Raw genomic sequence first — 8,786 nt, forward strand, 5'->3', positions numbered from 1 at the left:
TTTGTCGACATATTATACTATGACATTTAGATTTTTCGACATACTATACTATGACTTTGATTTTTCAACATACTATACTATGACTTTTTGATTTTTCAACATACTATACTATGACTTTTTTTACATTTTTCAACATACTATACTATGACTTTTTTTTATTTTTCGACATACTATACTATGACTTTTTTTACTTTTGTCGACATATGACATTTTTTTTTATTTTTCGACATACTATACTATGACTTATTTTAAATTTTTCGACATACTATACTATGACTTTTTTTATTTTTCAACATACTATGCTATGACTTTTTAATTTTTCAACATATTTTAAATTTTTCGACATACTATACTATGACTTTTTTTTAATTTTTCAACATACTATACTATGACTTTTTTTTGACATTTTTCAACATACTATACTATGACTTTTTTAGATTTTTCAACATACTATTATATGACTTTTTTTATTTTTCGACATACTATACTATGACTTTTTTTATTTTTCGACATACTATACTATGACTTTTTTTGATTTTTCAACATACTATTATATGACTTTTTTATTTTTCGACATACTATACTATGACTTTTTTTACTTTTGTCGACATATTATACTATGACTTTTTTTTTAATTTTTCAACATACTATACTATGAATCTTTTTACTTTTGGCGACATAGGCAAGGAAAGAAGTCACACAATCACAATGAAAACATCTTCCATTTATTTCAGGATGATGAACTGAAATGCTGAGAATGCTTTTGCTTTTGTCGACATATTATACTATGACATTTAGATTTTTCGACATACTATACTATGACTTTTTGATTTTTCGACATACTATACTATGACTTTTTTTACTTTTGTCGACATATTATACTATGACATTTTTTTTAATTTTTTGACATACTATACTATGACTTATTTTAAATTTTTCGACATACTATACTATGACTTTTTTGTACTTTTGTCGACATACTATACTATGACTTATTTTAAATTTTTCGACATACTATACTATGACTTTTTTTTATTTTTCAACATACTATGCTATGACTTTTTTATTTTTCGACATATTTTAAATTTTTCGACATACTATACTATGACTTTTTTTACTTTTGTTGACATACTATACTATGACTTTTTTTATTTTTCAACATACTATACTATGACTTATTTTAAATTTTTCAACATACTATACTATGACTTTTTTTTACAATTTTCTACATATTATACTATGACTTTTTTTGACATTTTTCAACATACTATACTATGACTTTTTTTGATTTTTCGACATACTATACTATGACTTTTTTTACTTTTGTCGACATATTATACTATGACATTTTTATTTTTCGACATACTATACTATGACTCTTTTTACTTTTGTCGACATATTATACTATGACTTTTTTTTAAATTTTTCAACATACTATACTATGAATCTTTTTACTTTTGGCGACATAGGCAAGGAAAGAAGTCACACAATCACAATGAAAACATCTTCCATTTATTTCAGGATGATGAACTGAAATGCTGAGAATGCTTTTTCTTTTGTCGACATATTATACTATGACATTTAGATTTTTCGACATACTATACTATGACTTTGATTTTTCAACATACTATACTATGACTTTTTGATTTTTCGACATACTATACTATGACTTTTTTTACTTTTGTCGACATATTATACTATGACATTTTTTTTAATTTTTCGACATACTATACTATGACTTATTTTAAATTTTTCGACATACTATACTATGACTTTTTGGTACTTTTGTCGACATACTATACTATGACTTATTTTAAATTTTTCGACATACTATACTATGACTTTTTTTTATTTTTCAACATACTATACTTTATATTTTTTTATTTTTCTACATATTTTAAATTTTTCGACATACTATACTATGACTTTTTTTACTTTTGTTGACATACTATACTATGACATTTTTTTTTATTTTTCAACATACTATACTATGACTTATTTTAAATTTTTCAACATACTATACTATGACTTTTTTTTACAATTTTCTACATATTATACTATGACTTTTTTTGACATTTTTCAACATACTATACTATGACTTTTTTTGATTTTTCGACATACTATACTATAACTTTTTTTACTTTTGTCGACATATTATACTATGACATTTTTATTTTTCGACATACTATACTATGACTTTTTTTTACTTTTGTCGACATACTATACTATGACTTATTTTAAATTTTTCAACATACTATACTATGACTTTTTTTTTTATTTTTCGACATACTATACTAAGACTTTTTTATTTTTTTCAACATAATATACCATGACTTTTTTTTTTTCCGACATACTATACTATGACATTTTTTTTTATTTGTCGACATATTATACTATGACATTTAGATTTTTCGACATACTATACTATGACTTTTTGATTTTTCGACATACTATACTATGACTTTTTTTACTTTTGTCGACATATTATACTATGACATTTTTTTTAATTTTTCGACATACTATACTATGACTTATTTTAAATTTTTCGACATACTATACTATGACATTTTTTTTTATTTTTCGACATACTATACTATGACTTTTTTTTAAAATTTTCAACATACTATACTATGAATCTTTTTACTTTTGGCGACATAGGCAAGGAAAGAAGTCACACAATCACAATGAAAACATCTTCCATTTATTTCAGGATGATGAACTGAAATGCTGAGAATGCTTCTCTTACTAAGAGCCCTGAAAATATGACAGAAAAATACAGGGAATTCATTCAATGCCTTAGGTTACTTTGTTGGGGAAGACCCATGACTAGGTGGAGAGATTATACACTCCCCTAAAGGATTATTAGGAACACCCTACTAATACTGTGTTTGACCGCCTTTCGCCTTCAGAACTGCCTTCATTCTTCGTGGCATTGATTCAACAAGGTGCTGGAAGCATTCTGTAGAAATGTTGGCCCATATTGAGAGGATAGCATCTTGCAGTTGATGGATATTTGTGGGATGCACATCCAGGGCACGGAGCTACCGTTCCACCACATCCCAAAAATGTTCTATTGGGGTGAGATCTGGTGACTGTTGGGGCCATTTTAGTACAGTGAACTCAGTGGCATGTTCAAGAAACCAATTTGAAAGGATGTGAGCTTTGTGACATGGTGCATTATCCTGCTGGAAGTAGCCATCAGAGGATGGGTACATGGTGGTCATAAAGGGATGGACATGGTCAGAAACAATGCTCAGGTAGGCTGTGGCATTTAAACCATGCCCAGTTGGTACTAAGGGGCCTAAAGTGTGCCAAGAAAACATCCCCCACACCATTACACCACCACCACCACCAGCCTGCCCAGTGGTAACAAGGCATGACGGATCCATGTTCTCATTCTGTGTATGCCAAATTCTGACTCTACCATCTGAATGTCTCAACAGAAATCGAGACTCATCAGACCAGGGAACATTTTTCCAGTCTCAACTGTCAAATTTTGGTGAGCTCGTGCAAATTGTAGCCTCATTTTCCTATTTTTAGTGGAGATGAGGTGGGGTCTTCTGCTGGTGTAGCCCAGTAGTCAAAGTTGATCTTCTATCAGCTTGAATCAGTCGGCCCATTCTCCTCTGACCTCTAGCATCAACAAGGCATTTTCACCCCCCAGGACTGCAGCATCCTGGATGTTTTTCCTTTTTCAGACCATTCTTTGTAAACCCTAGAAATAACTGAGCAGACCAGCCCATCTGGCACCAACAACCATGCCACGCTCAAAGCAGCTTAGATCACCTTTCTTTCCCATTCTGACATTCAGTTTGGAGTTCAGGAGATAGTCTAGTCCTGGACCACACCCCTAAATGCATTGAAGAAGCTGCCATCTGATTGGTTGATTAGATAATTGCATTAACGAGAAATCTTACAGATGTTCCTAATAATCCTTTAGGTGAGTGTATATCAGAATTAGAATCAAAAAGGAGTTTATTGCCACACCAGTTACCCTACATGGTATTCGTATACATACAAAAACATATTTAACATTCATAAGAATAAACAATAAATACAGAGACAGAAACAATACATCCAAAATAGCTGTTTAAGTAGTTTGAGCACTCCACCCTGGCCTGGGAACGCCTCGGGATCCCCCAGAGCTGGCTATGTGGCTGGGGGAAGGGAAGTTTGGGGTCCCCGGCTGGAGCTGCTGCCGCCCCCGGGAACAGAGGATGATGATGATGATGATGATGATGATGGATCCACGTTAACCATTCTTCACATCGGCATGAACTGATCCCACGCACAGCACTCATCTAAAACAGGGTCCCTCCACGGTTCTCCAAGTAACATTTAAGACTTTTAAGACATTTTTAAAAGCACCTAGGATGTAATTTAACGCCAACTTTACTTCCCTATAATGGGAAATCAGCGTGGATTAAAAGCCGGAGAACAGAAGTATTCACAGAGTAACATTACGTGAATTTAATAAAACATTGTATCATAATAATTAAATACATATTTAATACAGAACATCTCTGTGAATCTGTGACTGCATCGTGATGGATAACTCGTAAGTCCGACTAGCCCACATTAACGTTTCATCTTTTGAAGCCTGTGCTTTAATTTACAAACGTATTTGTTATGCTGCGTTTTGAGTGCCGTAAAAATGTCATAGTATAGTATGTTGAAAAATAAAATAAAGTCATAGTATAGTATGTCGATAAATAAAATAAAGTCATAGTATAGTATGTTGAAAAATAAAATAAAGTCATAGTATAGTATGTCGATAAATAAAATAAAGTCATAGTATAGTATGTTGAAAAATAAAAAAAAAGTAAAATAAAATAGTCATAGTATAGTATGTCGAAAAATAAAATAAAAATGTCATAGTATAATATGTCGCCAAAAGTAAAAAAAGTCATAGTATAGTATGTTGAAAAATTAAAAAAAAGTCATAGTATAGTATGTCGAAAAATAAAAATGTCATAGTATAATATGTCGCCAAAAAGTAAAAAGTATAGTATGTTATATCAAAGTATGGTATATTATGTTGAAAAAAAAAAGAGTCATAGTATAGTATGTAGAAAAAAGTAAAAAAAAGTCATAGTATAGTATGTTGAAAAATTTAAAATAAGTCATAGTATAGTATGTTGAAAAATAAAATAAAGTCATAGTATAGTATGTCAACAAAAGTAAAAAAAGTCATAGTATAGTATGTCGAAAAATTTAAAATAAGTCATAGTATAGTATGTTGAAAAATAAAAAAATAAGTCATAGTATAGTATGTCAACAAAAGTAAAAAAAGTCTTAGTATTGTATGTCGAAAAATTTAAAATATGTTGAAAAATAAAATAAATGTAATAGTATAGTATGTCGAAAAATAAAATAAGTCATAGTATAGTATGTCGAAAAATTTAAAATAAGTCATAGTATAGTATGTCGACAAAAGTAAAAAAAGTCATAGTATAGTATGTCAAAATAAAATAAAGTCATAGTATAGTATGTCGAAAAATAAAATAAAAATTCATAGTATAGTATGTCAAAATAAAAATAATAATAAAATAAATAAAGTCATAGTATAGTATGTCGAAAAAGTAAAATAAAGTCATAGTATAGTATGTCGAAAAATAAAATAAAGTCATAGTATAGTATGTCGAAAAATAAAATAAAGTCATAGTATAGTATGTCGAAAAATAAAATAAAAAGTCATAGTATAGTATGTCGAAAAATAAAATAAAGTCATAGTATAGTATGTCGAAAAATAAAATAAAGTCATAGTATAGTATGTCGAAAAAGTAAAAAAAGCCATAGTATAGTATGTCGAAAAATAAAATAAAGTCATAGTATAGTATGTCGAAAAATAAAATAAAGTCATAGTATAGTATGTCGAAAAATAAAATAAAGTCATAGTATAGTATGTCGAAAAAATTAATTAAAAATTATATATGTACTATCACACATGACTATACATATTATACTATGACCCATTTTATTTAGTTTTCGGTAAGATACACAGACTTTGAAAAAACATTTTGAAATAAAAATCTGAAAAGTGGGAGGAACGATTTATTCATTTCATCCTGCTTCTTTATCTACAAACCTTTTTCAAATTAATTAAATAAACAAAATCATAGAACCTAACTGGATAACATTTCAAGTAGTGATCAGTAGTGATTCAATGTCAAAGTTAATCTTTGAAGTATAATAGTGTTTATCTTTGCTCCCTTCATATTCAACCACTGGGGAGCAACGCGTCAACCTTACACACAAAATCACACCCACAGACCAGCAGTTCCTGTAATACCGTTTTATTATTTTTTCACATTTTTAATCGACAGAAGTCAAGTATCCAAGGCATTTTGTAAACCGTGTCTCCACACATCTACATGTTGCCTCTCACCAGTCAAAAACACTGTCCTTTTGAAATAAATACAATGCTGATTTTTAAAAGAAAAGAAGAAAGTAAACAGAGGATAGTCTAACCTACATCAGCCTGAAGGAGCTCATACGGAGTCTTTGTGTCTGAAGTCAAGAGTCTGGAAATGAGGCCACGTCACTACATGAAAACGACTGCACCACATACCGGATGGAGGTAAATCCCTCCTTTGACCCAAAGAGGAGGAGAAAGGAGGATAGAAAGTAGGGACACAAACACCCTGGAGCTGGACTCCATACAATCAGTGGATTCAGAGACCAGTAACAACCAGAGGATGAAATACTGAGACCGCCTGCGCGACTGACTGTACGCTTAATGTCATAACTGCAGTTTGAAGATGGTTATTTTTTCTAGCGTTATTGTCGACTGCTGAGGGAGTTTTAGGGTATGTTGGGTTTAAACACAAATGATGCCAAAATACGGCTTTTACAGCTTCATTTAGCGACAAAATAATGAGTATGTTTGAGCCACCAAATGTGAAATAATCAGGGATGCACCGAATCCAGGATTCGAATTCGGCTGAATGTTGGGCTTTTTGACGGGGCTCGGTTTCTGCCGAACCTTAGAATTTTTTTTTTGCCGAACCGAACCCTACGGTTGCGCTACGCTGGTCGCCGTAACGACGCTGCCGTTGATTACGGGAAGGTGTTTACGTAGGTGGAACTTTCAACGCAGTAGGCTGTGAGAAAGTGAAGATGGAACTGGTGAGCAGAAAACGTCTTGTTTGGCAGTACTTTCAGTCAAAAGAAGACCATTCAAGTCCAGCTACATGTTCAATCTGCAACGCCGATTTGTCTGGTGGTGGCGAGGACCCTAAACTATACACAACATGGCCGCCTGTTACAACCTCTGGTACGAAACATCCGAAAGAATACGAGTTGTGCGTGAAGGAGTCTCCAGACAGCAGCCAGAATGCAGCAACTTCAGGTACATTACCTCCATTAATGGGTTTACTGTGTTGATGGACTGAGGATGGGAGGAGGATTCGGTTTCGGTTTCAGCAGAATCTCAACCAGGGGATTCGGTATTCGAATCCCAAAAATCTGGATTCGGTGCATCCCTATAAATAATGAATCAAAAGATACAAGTTTTGTACTGACGGGTTGGGTCCCAGAAGTTGGGGTTTTAAAATGAATGGTTGAGGGAGGATGTTGGGAATGCTCCCTAGACTCGAGACTTTGACGCTTGACCAAATGTGGATTAGTCCGCCGCGGGGAAAAGTCCTCCAATAAACGCACTGCTCCCTCCAGCCGCCAGCTGCTTCAGGAAATGACCGAGTCAAGGTCTTCAAGGATTACGTTAGGGAAAGGTTAGGTTACACTTTACCTGAAGGTATCTACATAAGAGTGACATGACACAGTCATGAACACATGAACCCTAACCATAACTCTAACCATAACCGAATGACACTTACTAAAAGAAGCGTTATGTCATAACATGTTTATAATGTTTATGACACGTTCATGACAGTGGCATGTCACTCTTATGTATCTACTTTCAAGTAAAGTGTAACCCAAGATATTTAGGTCTTCGGTAGGAACCAATGAGCTCGGAGCTGAAAGCAACAAACCGGGAAGAGAAGTCCGAAAGTTTGGCGAGACGGACGGACCGGCGCAATTGTTGGTTTTGGGTCGTTTTTCTCATCAAGACGTTTCACAGCGGCTCGTTATTGCGTGAAATGAGATTAGGATTCCCGGAGTGTAGCTTAGCGGGGAAGGTGGACTCAACATTTCATCCTCTCAGCGTCGCTCGGGATTTGAAACGGCAGCTGAAGAGGAGTGTCACACAAACACACAAAGACACAAAGACACAAACACACAGACACACAGACACACAGACACACAAAGACACAGACACACAGACAAACCAACCGAAAGAGTAACAGTGGAAGGTAGGCACGGAGAAACAGGACGTGGGAGGATGAGGAGCATCCCGGTGCTTTCGCTAACACTACACGGATCAACACTGGAGTCAGTTTTGTACTCGTTGTCTTTCGCATTTTTACATGAAAATGGAATGTGGTGTGTGTGTGTGTGTGTGTTTTCTACTCTAGTCTACTGTCTCTACTGTGTTGAGTACTGAAACCATGCGTCAAGGTTCTTTTGTGTCCCTCAGACCTTTCTTTTTTTTTCATTTTAATTTTTTTTTAATTCAATGGTGCGTGTCTGACTGACCGGTTATGTACGATTATTACCCTCCCCATTTGTCATCTTAAAAATTCACACCAAAAGACAGACGGACGTGAGCTCTAATCTTTCTCTGTGGAACGTTCCAACGTCGCGCGTCACACTTTAGAAAACGTTTGTTTCGCTGTGGCCTTGAAGCGCGTCACGACAGCAGCGCTCCACGATGGGTCTCTCAC

This window comes from Perca fluviatilis, chromosome 11, assembly GCF_010015445.1.
Source record: "Perca fluviatilis chromosome 11, GENO_Pfluv_1.0, whole genome shotgun sequence".
NCBI lineage: Eukaryota > Metazoa > Chordata > Actinopteri > Perciformes > Percidae > Perca > Perca fluviatilis.